The 13985-nt window shown below is 53.5% G+C and overlaps 1 protein-coding gene and 1 pseudogene across 17 annotated transcripts in view; one reads left to right on the top strand and one right to left on the bottom strand.

The window, feature by feature from the left end:
• The window catches only part of LOC103306853 (zinc finger protein 436-like), a 495746-nt gene that overhangs the window by 436044 nt on the left and 45717 nt on the right, over nucleotides 1-13985 (bottom strand). The window lies entirely within an intron of this gene.
• LOC103305730 (zinc finger protein 420-like) overlaps nucleotides 1-13985 on the top strand; it is a 36486-nt pseudogene that overhangs the window by 8094 nt on the left and 14407 nt on the right.

The raw sequence follows: 13985 nt of genomic DNA, 5'->3' as shown, positions 1-13985 counted from the left end.
AAAAGCAGGAGACAAGGATGAAGGTGAGTGTATGTGCTCCAAATGGTGTGACCCAATTATTACATGTAAATATTTATAGGCTACTAGTTCTGAGTCCCCAACAGTAACCTGTTAATTCAAATGACAAGTTTTATTTGGGGACTAGAGATATATTATTATCTTAAACTCAGACGTGGCATTATGGTTTGAGCTCTGTTTTAGTTGTGCAGCAGACCACCCTGAATTCCATTCATCAAAGCATTAATATACTGAATACTTCCCCCCCATCCTTCTGTCCACCAAAATAAACCCCAATATTTACCCAGAAAAATTATTCATAGTTTTTTCCACCTATTTTCACCTTTTTTGTTGTCGCTGTAGTAATAAACACTGATAAATTCCCGGCGAAATTAAATAAAATAAAACCCGAAAACAAAGGCCCCTACTTATGAGTCATGGGAGTGTGTGTCCCTGTTCCCATCAATCCGAGGTGGGAGACAGAGGGGTAATCTTGACGAGCTACACAGAGTTAAAATCCACCTGGGTCTCATCTCCACTCCGCTTTTCCGTGGCGTTAGCTAGCTCGAGTTAGCTGTCCTGATGTGTAAAAACAACTATTCTTGCAGTGAAGAGATTACGTGGCACATTTCCTCATGACCTGACCTAACCTCCATCAGTTTTCCTAGTCTAACCAGACAGACCTGGCGCACGTATTTCTACTCTTCCTCCCACTACAAAGCAGTTGCTAGCGTCGGCACGTTCCCCCTTTTGGGGAAGAATTGTCTCATTCCCAGTTGTTCTCACGTTGCCCTGTTGGTTGCTAAACAGTTGTTGTTTTTAGTTCCATTTTTCTCATTTAAAATAGATTTAAGCAGAGACAGAGGCATGTAAAACATGTCATTTCAGCCTCTCTAGCACCAGAGGGAAATGGGATGAATCAAAGGAATTCCCTCCTTCCCCACCATCTCAGCAGTGTTACCTTCTGTATGAGCCGTGCAGAGTTTATCTTCTTCACATGCTGCTTGTCCACCTCCCGAAGTGTGAGGTGATGCAGTGTGCCCAGCTCTCGCTGCTTGGGAATGGTGCTTTGATTCCAAATCCAACTCTTAGGCCTGGAGATGAAAGTGTCACAGACTTTAAAGGGCAATTTGAATTTACTTCAAACAACGTGTGATCTTGCAGAGTTTAAATCCCAGTTTCCATTTTATGGCAAAGCCGCTGCTGGGTTTTTCCCCTCAGGAGTTGGGATTGTTGCAGACGGGAACATTGGTATTATGATGCTGAAAACTTTTGTAAATAACTTGACCCAGTAATAATGAGACAGTACTGACTGAAGCAGATTTGAACAGACCGGAGGAGAATGAGATGAGAGAATCGGTGGTCCTGATTCTGAGTCGTCAGATGTAACTGGCTCTGGAATTTTACTTAATATGAAACTGAAAATGTTGTATCCCTCTCTGAGATGTGGGTTTTTCTCTCTCTTTCTCTATTCGGTCACATAACTGGACATTAATTTTGTTCGGCAGAATGTAGCTCAGAATTATCGGGGACTTAGAGACATATGACCATTTGCTAAGTCATTTCTTACTTAATGTTTTGCTTTTTCCCACTCCCCTTCATGATCACCTGGAGAAAGTTCTGTCAATAGGAGAGGATACGCTAAGCAATTGGACATGCTACCAAGGAAACACTAATGTTTTAAAATCTCTACTTTCAAATGGTGAACAACAGCACAACCCCAATTGTGTAACTAACTGAAGTAAACAGATGTGATAATGTTTGTGTTCAGTGGTTTAGGTCAGTGTTTTCTCAGGTGATCTGGATTCCACAGTCAGTGACCTAGAACTAGGCAAAATGAACCTGTATTTCCCAGAGAGTTGTGATCCAAGCCCAACAGGAAATTACTCCTGAAGCTATCTCTGAGCTGATCCTATGATTTGGAAAACACTTTCCTTAACTGTGCGGATGAGGAGGCAATAGAAGTGGTATTTTCGATGAACTCACACTTGGTAGTTGCTGAAAATGGGTATAAAATGAAGTCTCTGTTGAATGTTAGCTGACCGAGATCCTGATCCCAGGCCTGTATCGAGTTTTCTAATTTAGACCTGTGCCACCAGATTAAAGAAATGAAGTGGGCGTCTTTGGGGAAGCCATTCCTCATTAGCATTGCTGAGATTTCCCATGGGTGGGTAGACAGTTCTACTCCAGAGAAGTGTGAATTTACCCTGACAAAAGTCAAAGATTTGGGAAGAATTCAGGTAGAAGTAGAAGGGAACCAACTGGTTGGCTTTCACACCAGCGAAGGAAGCGATGAAGAACTACGTGCAACTCAAACTATGTTTAGAACAACGTTCTCTAGTTCAGTGGCACTGATTACAAAATCCCATAGTTAGATTGGGAACAAGTGTCCCTTATCCTTTGGATCCAGAGTTTCATGAGGCAAAGAGAGAAACAGTTGGTGCCTTTAGAGGACATTCCTTCCCCCTGGATCCCCGTCTGGCTGCCTGCTTGAAATGTTCCAGGTTCAGACTGCAGGATACTCAAATGTTGAATCCTGACTCCATGCTTTTTTCTCTTAGGTTTGCGCTTGTGTATTATGTAGTTGCACCATTTTTCCTCCGGCTACTCTGAAAGTTTTAAAAAACGTGAAACTCGAATAGAGGTGCTTTTTCTCATGGTACAGACCTTCCCACCGAGTGTCAGACCCTCTTCCACCAACACTTGTGGGAGAAGACCGATATATATGTACATGAACTCACTGAAGTGGAAAGCATCTAAACCATGACTTTATCGAAGCGTTCACTAAGTGGAAATGGGGATGAAGAGAAAACGAACAGATATGATCAGATTTTGAATAGGTGACTGTTACCAGTGCAAATGAAATGAAACAGGAAATTAATGATTAGTTGAAGAATAAAAGTCTGATGTTAAAATACAAATTATCTCAGAAAACAGAGTTATTCCGTATGACACTAGAGTCTTGGGCACTTTCACTTGCATACCAGTGTGAAGGGAGTTCTGTTTCTGCTTTATTTTACGTTTAGATTAATTGTATTAGGACAGGTTGGTTACAGTAAATAAAGAAAACACTTTGTGTTGGAAAAGTGCTGCAAGGGTAGCAGCATCACCTGAACCACTCGGCCACCTCATCTGAGCGGCTCATTAGCAGACAGAAAGCCCAGCAGAGGTAGGGACAATGAGGCGTTTTAAAATATGTTAGTGTAAGCAGGGTCTGAGTGAGCTCCCCCCTCACACCTAGTGATGAGCTGGGGGAAAGACTTCAGGAACAGACCGTGTTTGCACAGACCCGCCTACTCCGCCTAGGTACCCCCTCTCTCCCCCCGAATGTTTCTGGCTTGCTCAGCCCTGTCCCAGGCAGCTGGGGTGGCCACGGGCTGCTCCCTGCTGCCGGGGACAGGGGCCAAGAAAGCTGAAGGACATGCTTAGCCCCTGTCCCGGGAAGTTGAGGCTGAGGGGAGGCGTGGGGAGAGAAGGACAGAGCCCCTCTTCATCCCCTTGCCCCTCCCCAAGGCTCCTCCCCCATACATATAGCCTCTGTCCTGCCCCCTGACACTGTCCCAGCTCTGAGCCCACAGCCACTTCCCAGCAGTCCTGGGACAACCTCCGTCCCCCACCATCTGGCCCTTTTCTCTGCTGCTGTTTGTCCCAGCAGCCCCAGGAGCTGCCCCCACAGAAGTGCTGGGTGGAGCTGTGGTGAGTTCAAACCTCACTCAGAGCGCCAGGACCAAGTTTCTTCCCCCACTCATGTTTCCCTGCGAAATACAGAATTACGTCCCAAGAGACACCGAGGAGTCAAAACCTGCAGCCCTCACGCGTTACCTCCCCAACAGCAGGAAGACAGATCTGCAATCCTATCTACCCTGATTCCTCAAGAGAGTCCGGTGAGCCTTGACCCCCTCTGGCTCCCCCGCAATTGGTGCCCCCCAAACCACCCTCTTGCACCGCTCCAGGTTGTGACACCCAAACACAGCTGTGTTTTCTGTCTGCTGATGTGTGGTTTACGTTATGTCTTTTCTCAATGTGGCTATGGGGCCTGTGTGATTTTTGTGGAGGCAGTGTATGATTTTTGCATGTGTATTATTTTTGCATGGTGTGGCTTTATTTTCTTTTGTGGTTTCTTGGAGTGTGTGAGTGTGTGTCTCTGTGTATGTGTGAGAGAGAGAGTCTGTGTGTATGTGTGTGTCTCTCTGTGTCTGTCTCGGTGTGTGTGTGTGTGTGTGTGTGTGTGTGTGTGTGTGTGTGTGTGTGTGTGTGTGTGTGTGTGAGAGAGAGAGAAAGTCTGTGTGTGTGTGTGTGTCTGAGTGCGTGTGAGTGTGTCTCGGTGTGTGTCCATGTCTCGGTGAGTGTGTCTGTGTCTCGGTATGTGTGTGTCTCCTGACCGCTGGCTTCCCAAGTTGTCGACCTATTAATCTGTTCCTCCCAGGTGGAAGGAAAGGGCCCACCCAGGTAGAATTGCCAGGCTTACCAAAGATCTCCTTGTGGCCTTTCAGGAAACGTCTCAGAACAGATCCAGCCCTCCACTCAAAGGATTGACACCCTTGCACAGGGCCATCCTTAGGATTTATGGTGCCCTAGGCGGGATTATTAAACTGGTGCCCCAGTGCCTGACTTGCTCTTAACAACACAAACATAAGCTTACAGGATTGGAAAACTTGCCACATGCACTTTATTAAAAACAGTTTAACTTAATTAAGCACACTGTAATGCTGATGGACTAGCACTAAAGAAGTAGCGCTATAGAAAAAATTCTGATTTGACAGAATGATGCAAATAATATAATTTTTTTAATTTGTCAACATTTTATTGGAAATGTATATGAAGAGGTATTGAAACAAGGATTTGTTTTTAATTAAAAGCAATCTTTCTGGGGTTTTTTGGCTGCAAAAGCAGTAATAATGTCATTGTATGACAAAGACAAAGTGATGTCCTGTTCGATTGCAGGAATAGCAAGACCAGTCAAGCATTCCTGACTCATTGTAGAACGGAGATAGTTTTTAATGAGCTTTAGTTTTGAGAAACTCCGGTCTCCGGATGCTACTGTTACAGGAATTGTCGGTAGAATACGAGTGGCAATGTACACATTAGGATATATGTCAACAAGTTTGCTGGTATGAATAAACTGTACAATATAAATACACACATACAGAGAGCATGAACAGATAGGAGTTGTCTTACCAACTCTGAGAGGCCAATTAAGTAAGAGAAAAAAACTTTTGAAGTGATAATCAAGCTAGCCCAGTACAGACAGTTTGATAAGAAGTGTGAGAATACTTACAAGGGGAGATAGAATCAATGTTTGTAATGGCTCAGCCATTCCCAGTCTTTATTCAAACGGGAGTTGATTGTGTCTAGTTTGCATATCAATTCCAGCTCAGCAGTCTCTTGTTGGAGTCTGTTTTTGAAGTTTTTCTGTTGTAATATAGCCACCCGCAGGTCTGTCATTGAATGACCAGACAGGTCCCTCAAGTCATGACATATATAAAAAAGAAATAAAGGACATTGGGTTCCTTTTTATGTGACTCTTTGCCCAGTTCCACAAAAGTAGGAGCCTAATTCCTGAGTGAGTCTTAGCCTAGCTCATACTTTTGCCATTATCTCTCCTGAACAATTCATACACCTACAGCCCTGTAGCAGGGCGACGACTCACCCAGCGGCGCCTGCTACTGGTTGTCCTGGGAATTAGCTCTTTCCAGCCCGGGGCGCCCTCTGCCGGCTGATGTCTCGCCTGCTGCTGGCCACCGCGTCCTTCCTGGACCCCGGTGCCTCTGTGCCTTGGGCTGCTGCCCCCTGGCAGTGTCCCCACACTTTGGGTCTCCCCTCCCAGGGGAACCCCCAACCCCCTATCTCCACCTCACCTCAGTGGCTACTGCACTGCCAGTCACCATCTAGTCCCCGCTCCCTGGGGCAGATGACAGTCTATACCACTCATCATCGGCAAGGGGGGGTTGGACCTGCTGCCTTCGCATGTCTTGGGCTGCACCTCTGCAACCCCAAAACCCTTCCTGGCCTTTACCAAGGCCTGCAGCCTGGGGGTTTTCCAGGCCAGAGCCCCCCAGCTCCTCTGGCCCTTCCCCAGCCCTGCTCCAGTCTAGGGACCCTGCTGTGCTCCCAAGCAGCCAGGCCACAGCTAGAGAGAGGCTCTCTGAGCTCCTGGCCCCACAGACTTTTATAGGGCCAGCTGAGGCCTGATTGGGGCATGGCCAGGGCCGGTGCAAGGAAGTTTCGCACCCTAGGCGAAACTTCCACCTTGCGCCCCCCCCAGCCCTGCGGCAGCTCCCCGCCCCCCCCCCGCCCTGAGGCGCCCCCCCGCGGCAGCTCCCCGCCCCATCTCACCTCTGCTCTGCCTCCTCCCCGAGCACGCCGCCCCGCTCTGCTTCTCTCCCTCCCAGGCTTGCGGCGCCAAACAGCTGATTGGCGCCGCAAGCCTGGGAGGCGGGAGAAGCGGAGCAGCCCCGGTCCCAGCGGCTCCAGCCGGCTCGGCTCAGCTCGGGCCCCGGTTCCGGAGAGTAAGCGGCGCTGGCCGGCAGCCGAGCACCCGCCGGCCCCAGCGGCTCCGGCTCCAGCCCCAGCGGCTCCAGCCCAGACCCAAGCCCCACGATCCCTCCCTCCCTATTTTCCCGGACATGTCTGACTTTTTGGCAATTCCCCCCGGACAGGGATTTGAGGGCCAAAAAGCTGGACATGTCCGGGAAAATCCGGACGTATGGTAACCCTATATTCTCGCATCTCTGCAAATACTGCAGGATCGTGCGCCCTGGGCTCACAATGCTCGTAACAATAATGCAGCACTGTGTGGGCTCCATGCTCCTCTTAGAGATGGCAGGCAGTGAGGAGGGTCACGCAGGTGTGTGGGACTTAGGAAAAAAGGTGTGAAAATGATGGGAGATGTATAAAATGATGGGATGGTGAACATTGCATTATGGGAAGTTGACCCCACACTTCCCCGTCAGCCCTGTGCAACCCGTTTGGTCCCTGGCATTGTTACCTCTGTTCCCCTAAAAACCACCCAGGGTCACACTTGTATTCGTTTTATTACGATGCCGCTGTTGGGTCAGATAGAAAAGAGATGGAGCATATTCATACACGCACACATTCCCTCATGCACCCACACACTTACACAGGCGGAGAGTTTCTCAGGGCAGATGATATCAGAAACACCTGGCTCCTGTCTCTGGGCTCCTTTCTCCTTGCAGCTCCTCTCTGCCCAGTCCCACATACACTCCCTTGTTCACACTCTCTCTGAGGGATGGGATATTACAAAGCTTGGAAGTTCATACAAGTGGTCACTTGAAAAGGGTACAGAGCGTGCAAAGGTTACAAAACTGAAAAGGCTCTGCTAACAATCCCTGAAGTTACAAAGTCTGCAAAAAGGTTGCAGAACTAAGGCCTGGTCCACACTAACCCCCCACTTCGAACTAAGGTACGCAAATTCAGCTATGTTAATAACGTAGCTGAAGTCGAAGTACCTTAGTTCGAACTTACCGCGGGTCCAGACGCGGCAGGCAGGCTCCCCTGTCGATGCCGCGTACTCCTCTCGCTGAGCTGGAGTACCGGCGTCGACGGCGAGCACTTCCGGGATTGATCCGGGATCGGTTTATCGTATCCAGACAAGACGCGATAAATCGATCCCAGAAGATCGATTGCTTACCGCCAGACCCGGAGGTAAGTGTAGACCTACCCTTAATGATACCAGTTACAGATCTTACAATTGCATTTGAGCGGAGGCTTTACATAACAGGCATGCGTTGCTAAAATTTTCCAAAATACAGTGCGGTGGACAGTGGCGAGTTGCACAGTGGGATCCCTACCCACAATGCACCATGTTCTGCATGAATACAAACGTCCCTGGGGAGGACAGCACAAGGAGCCAAGTAGGTACACGCACAAGTGACAGCTGGAGAGACTGTATGCTGATGTAATTTGAGTTAACATAAGTCTGTCGTGTAGATATGGCCTGTAGCGGGGCGGTTGCCCTGCTCTGGTCCTGGAGGGGTTAAAACAGTCCTGGGAGAGGGCTGCTCCGTGAAGAGAAAAACTGGGCTGATTGGGGGAAGCAGCCACAGCTGGGGCTACGCCCAGGGCCAGTGCTACCATTGAGACGAACTAGACGGTTGCCTAGGGTGCCAAGTTTTGGGGGCGCCAAAAAACGGTGTCCCCAATTTCCCCAGGGCCTGAGCTGAGCTGGGCCGGAGACGCTGGGGCCGGGGCTGGCTGCCGGAGGGAGCCGCTCGGCTGGGGGGGCTGGACTGGGCCATACCTCCTCCCCCCCACGCCCCAGCCCCAGCTTACCTGCTGCCTGCCTGCTTCAGGCTTCCCGCGAATCAAATGTTCGCGGGAAGCAGGGGAGGGGGAGGAGCAGGGGGGTGAAGCATTCAGAGGAGGGGGCGGAGTTGGGGCGGGGACTTTGGGGAAGGGGTGGAGTTGGGGCGTGGCGTGGCGGGGGTGGGGCCGGGGCCCCATGGAGTGTCCTCTTTTTGGACAGTTAAAATATGGTAACCCTAGAGAATAGACGTGAGAGAGATGATGATTCCGTGCAGAACAGAGTGACAACCAGTTTGAGTTTGTTACCCGGTCGGTCAGAGATCTCAACTAAATACAGAACTGGCATCACAAAGAGGATCCTAACCGTAGGATCCGCTCTATTGGTTGACTGGTTGCGTTCTGGTAGCACTGTCTGGGTCTGGTTGAGAACCCTACAATGGCTGGAACTGAAAAACGACAGGCCCCGTTTGCTGAACTTCAGTGCAAATTATTGGACCAGGCTGAGGCATTACGACAAGCTAGATCTGAGCAGAGAAGTTTTATCTTTGGCCAAGATGGTGATAGACCAGCTGCTGCAGCTAAGAAGCCTCTAACAATTTATGCTCCATGAGACTGGACGATATCTTCCCAACAAAGTCAGGGGACTTTATGATAGAGCAGTGGTTCCCAAACTGGGGGTTCACAAAATGTTACAGGGGGTTCTCGGGAAAAAATTCCCTAATGGCAGATAGAGCTGTCCTTAGGGACCCCGGCAGCACGGGGCCAGCAGCCCGGAGCTCCTGGACTTCCAAGAGCTAAGCAGATCAAAGCAAACATATCTATCACACTGAGGAGATTTCAACTTCAAGACTCTTTATAAGAAATAGAAAGGGAGGTGGGCAGCTAGTATTGTTTTTAAAATTATTATGAAGAACAAGTTTAAGCTTTAGGGGGTAGCCGTGTTAGTCTGTATCCACACCATGCAAGCGTATCATCTTATAGGACAGGGATAAATCACGCATGCAAATGCTGCATCAACGTCGTGACGTGGGCTACAAATGCAATCAAAAATAAGGCTAGGGTGACCAGACGTCCCGATATTTAGGTGTTTGTCCCGCGTCCCGACCGATCTTTGGTAGGGACGCAATTTGTCCCGATATTTCGCTCTGCCGGCAGCACTCTGCTTTTTTTTTGCTCCACTGGAGGAACCCCTCCCCCCATGTATCCTCATATTGGGGGGAGGGATAGCTCAGTGGTTTGAGCATTGGCCTGCTAAACCCAGGGTTGTGAGTTCAATCCTTGAGGGGGCCACTAGGGATCTGGGGCAAAATCAGTACTTAGTCCTGCTAGTGAAGGCAGGGGGCAGGACTTGATGACCTTTCAAGGTCCCTTCCAGTTCTAGGAGATGGGATATCTCCATTAATTTACAATTTTCTTCCTAAATAAGACATTCAAACATTTAACACATGGAGGGAGGTAGCTGAAGATGGTTCTCACATGGGGCATCATTTGGTCTAGGGCCAGCCCAGCCCTGGGCCACAGAAGAGACTGAGAGAGCTTTTGGTATTCAAGCAAGTGTGCAAAGAAAATTGTGTGTCTGTCTGAAATCAAGGAGAGAGATGAACCAGCCACACGGTGGCACCATACGGGAAGGAATGAGCGTGAAGGACTCAGAACAGCTCCCCGGGAGAACTGAATTACTCCATTCGCTATACTCCACACTCCATGAAGAGACATTTGGTTCTTCCAAGGAGAATTGGGGTTTTAGCCCACGAAAGCTTATGCCCGAATAAGTTTGTTAGTCTCTAAGGTGCCACAAGGACTCCTCGTTGTTTTCGCTGATACAGACTAACACAGCTGCTGCTCTGAAATTTGGGAAATCCTGACATTACCTCCGACCTGGGTGGGTTCAGGCTTCTTTATCTCTCTGTAACAAAGGGACCTTGATTCCCAGGCAGGGAGCGAGAAAAGGCCCAGCGCTGCCTTTAGTTTTCCGGGCATTGCCTCTGTTTGGAGCCTCTGTCCAGGCGGATTTTTCAAATAAGAGCCAATGTCTAATACTGCAGCTCAGAAAGGGCCCAGATTGGTCCACTTCCCAATGGGTCCCTCTCTGGCATCTGCACTGGATTGGTCCAGTTCCTCTCCATCCCCAGCTCCCAGAGAGATCCCACCCACCCAGGCCCTGCTCCCAGCCCTGGGGAGGGTGAGGGACCCCCTGGACCACCCACCTGCAGTGAGTACCCATGCCACAGGTACCTCCTCCAGTTCTACCCCCTCTTCCCGGTGTCCTGCTTTTGGGGAACCGGAAATAGGGTGTCTCTGCTCCTGGGCAGTGTGCCAGGTCCCTGGTTTGCGGCTGGCAGGGATGCCGGGGTCCCCAGGCTGGGGTCGCGGGGGAGAGGGACGCTGGGGTCCCTGGGCTGGGATCCCGGGGAGAGGGATGCCGGGGCCGGGATCGGGGGGCGAGGGATGCTGGGGTCCCTGGGCTGGGATCAGAGGTAGAGGGATGCCAGGGTACCCAGGCTGGGATCGCGGGGAGAGGGATGCCAGGGTCCCCGGGCTGGGATCACAGGGAGAGGGACGCCGGGGTTCCCGGGCTGGGGTCGCGGGGCGAGGGATGCCGGGGTCCCTGGGCTGGGATTGGGGGAAGAGGGATGCCGGGGGGTCCCTGGGCTGGGATAACGGGGTGAGGGATGCCAGGGGGGTCCCTGGGCCGGGATAACGGGGTGAGGAACGCCAGGGGGGTCCCGGGCTGGGATCACAGGGAGAGGGATGCTGGGGTCCCCGGGCTGGGATTGGGGGAAGAGGGATGCCGGGGGGGTCCCTGGGCTGGGATAATGGGGAGAGGGATGCCAGGGGGGTCCCAGGGCTGGGATCACAGGGAGAGGGATGCTGGGGTCCCCGGGCTGGGATTGGGGGAAGAGGGATGCCGGGGGGTCCCGGGGCTGGGATAACGGGGAGAGGGATGCTGGGGTCCCCGGGCTGGGATTGGGGGAAGAGGGATGCCAGGGGGGTCCCGGGGCTGGGATAACGGGGAGAGGGACGCCGGGGGGTCCCGGGGCTGGGATAACGGGGAGAGGGACGCCAGGGGGGTCCCGGGGCTGGGATAACGGGGAGAGGGATGCCGGGGGGTCCCGGGGCTGGGATAACGGGGAGAGGGACGCCAGGGGGGTCCCGGGCTGGGATCACAGGGAGAGGGATGCTGGGGTCCCCGGGCTGGGATTGGGGGAAGAGGGATGCCAGGGGGGTCCCGGGGCTGGGATAACGGGAAGAGGGATGCCAGGGGGGTCCCGGACTGGGATCACAGGGAGAGGGATGCCAGGGGGGTCCCTGGGCTGGGATAACGGGGAGAGGGATGCTGGGGTCCCCGGGCTGGGATTGGGGGAAGAGGGATGCCAGGGGGGTCCCCGGGCTGGGATTGGGGGAAGAGGGATGCCAGGGGGGTCCCGGGGCTGGGATAACGGGGAGAGGGACGCCAGGGGGGTCCCGGGGCTGGGATAACGGGGAGAGGGACGCCGCGGGGACTTTATCCCACCGCACCGAGTGGCTCCCAGCCCCTGGAGGCAGCAGCCCCTTTGTGTTCACACGGGCCAGGAGCTGCGGTGTCTGGTCCCTTTGTTCTCCCTGCTATGAGCCCGGCGGGGCGGGGCAGGGCCAGACCCGGGAGGAGCCGCCCCTTCCTGTCCCCCCCCAGCCCGGCCGGGAAGCTGGTGTGGGCAGAGAAGCCCAGCGCGGTGGGTCCGGGGGCGGCGTGGAGCGGGGACACGCGTGGGGCGGATACGCGGGGCGATGCCCGGGGCCCGGGTCGGCTGCGGAGCTCAGAGCCCAGGCGGGGCCCGGGAGCGAGGGGAGGTGGGCAGCCGGGGGGTGTATCGAGGGGTCAGGGCTGGGGGTCGTGGGGCGGCTTGGAGCTGGGGCTTCGGGGGTGTCAGTGGGGGCAGAGCTGGGAGTTTGGGGTGTCAGTGGCGGGGGACAGAGGTGGGAGTTTGGGGGTGTCCGTGGGGGGGCAGAGCGGGGAGTTTGGGGGGTGTTAGTGGGGGGCAGAGCTGGGAGTTTGGGGGTTGTGAGTTGGGGGGCAGAGCTGGGAGTTTGGAGGTGCCAGTGGGGGGTCAGAGCGGGGAGTTTGGGGGTGTCAATGGGGGGTCAGAGTGGGGAGTTTGGAGGTGTCAATGGGGGGTCAGAGTGGGGAGTTTGGGGGTGTCAGTGGGGGGGCGCAGAGCTGGGGCTTTGGGGCTATGTAGCTGTGTTAATTTCAGTGCCGGATCTGAATTGTTAGGGGTTGTGGCGGGGGGCGGTTGGTGGGGGAAGTGGGGCCCTGAAATCTGGTAGCTCGGAGGTTGTTTGCAGCATTTTCTAACGCCCCCATCCCCCCACGCCGCTTCTTCCAGGAGCCCCCAGGGGAGCGTCGGGCCCCTCTGGGAAAAGAGAGAGAAGCCACCAAAGCGGGGAGCTGCTGCAGGTCTGAGTCAGTCCCTGCAGGTCAGGCTGTCATTGCAATGATCCTACGCAGCATTACTATGGGAGCGTCTCGGCCCTGGACCCCAAAGCACTTTACAGAGCGGGGCTGGGGACGGTATCCCTATGGGACAACGGGGGGAAGTGGGGCAGGGCCCTGACCAAGGTCACACAGTGAGTCTGTGGCAGTGCCAGGGATGGGACCCAGGAGTCCTGGCTGCTGTAACCCCAAGACCTTCTCTCCTGCCCTGGAAATGTCTGTCTGCATTTGCACCTGGAGGGTGAAATCCCCTCCCCGATGCAGAGGTCCCAAGTCAGGCCCAAGGCCCCGCTCCCACCAGGTTAATGGGTTACTGGGGCCAGGGGACGTGTGGGGCTCTCAGCCCTGGGCGGACTTTCACTCTCAAAGTAGGGAAACATTTTCTCCCTGTAAAGTGCCTGGGGAGACACTTTCCCCCTGTGGCCACCTCCCAGCAGGGGTTGCTGGGGCTGCTGAAAGCCACTGTCCCGGCTGGGGGGGACGGGGGAGACGGCCGCTGCTCTCTGCACAAGAACCCGAGTGTCTGAAATTCCCCTAAATCCCAGAGGCTCCCTCAGCCTGGGACAAGTCCTCTGACAGCCTCGTCTTTCTCCCCCTCTCTAGGGTGCCGGGAGCTCTGGGGGCAGGTAAGTCCTGGGCTCCGTCTCACTCCCCTCGTGGTGTTTTAGGGTTGGTAACGGCACTGAATTCGGAGCTTCCCCCTGCCCTTGGAGTGGGACACGCTGGCTTAGAGCCTGTGATTCTGTCTCCCCTAATGGGGACGAGCCGGGTATTATCTGACAGCTAATACGCTCCCACCAGGGCTCTCAGACATGGGCCAGGGGCCGGACCCGGCCTGGCTGACGTATTTAGGTGGCCACGTCATGTATTCAGATTGCGCAGGCTTTCCGTTTGCATTGTTTTAGAAGTAAGTTTCTAGACCTGCTGCTTACAAAGATCCCCAATGGACACGGAGACCGTGTTCCGTGTTCTGCCCACGGCCTGAAACAGCAGCTCAGAGCGGCGTGAATGCCCCCAGCCTCCGTTAATCCCATCGCAGCGCCAGCTGACATGACCACACTTCCATGTTGCCTGGCTGATCATCTGAGCCGGTGGAACGGGGAGGGGGCGGGAGTGACGCCTGTGCGGGGTGGGAATAGGGGGTTGCTGTAGGGGGGACAGAGCAGAGGGGAGACACAAGGACAAGGAAGCAAGAGATAAATAGAGGAAGGAGGGTGGGAAAGGAAGGGAAGCAAGAGCAGGGGATGTT

This window comes from Chrysemys picta, chromosome 16 (genome assembly GCF_011386835.1).
Source record: "Chrysemys picta bellii isolate R12L10 chromosome 16, ASM1138683v2, whole genome shotgun sequence".
NCBI classification, from domain to species: Eukaryota; Metazoa; Chordata; order Testudines; family Emydidae; genus Chrysemys; species Chrysemys picta.
This window is presented reverse-complemented; position numbering and strand designations above follow the sequence as displayed.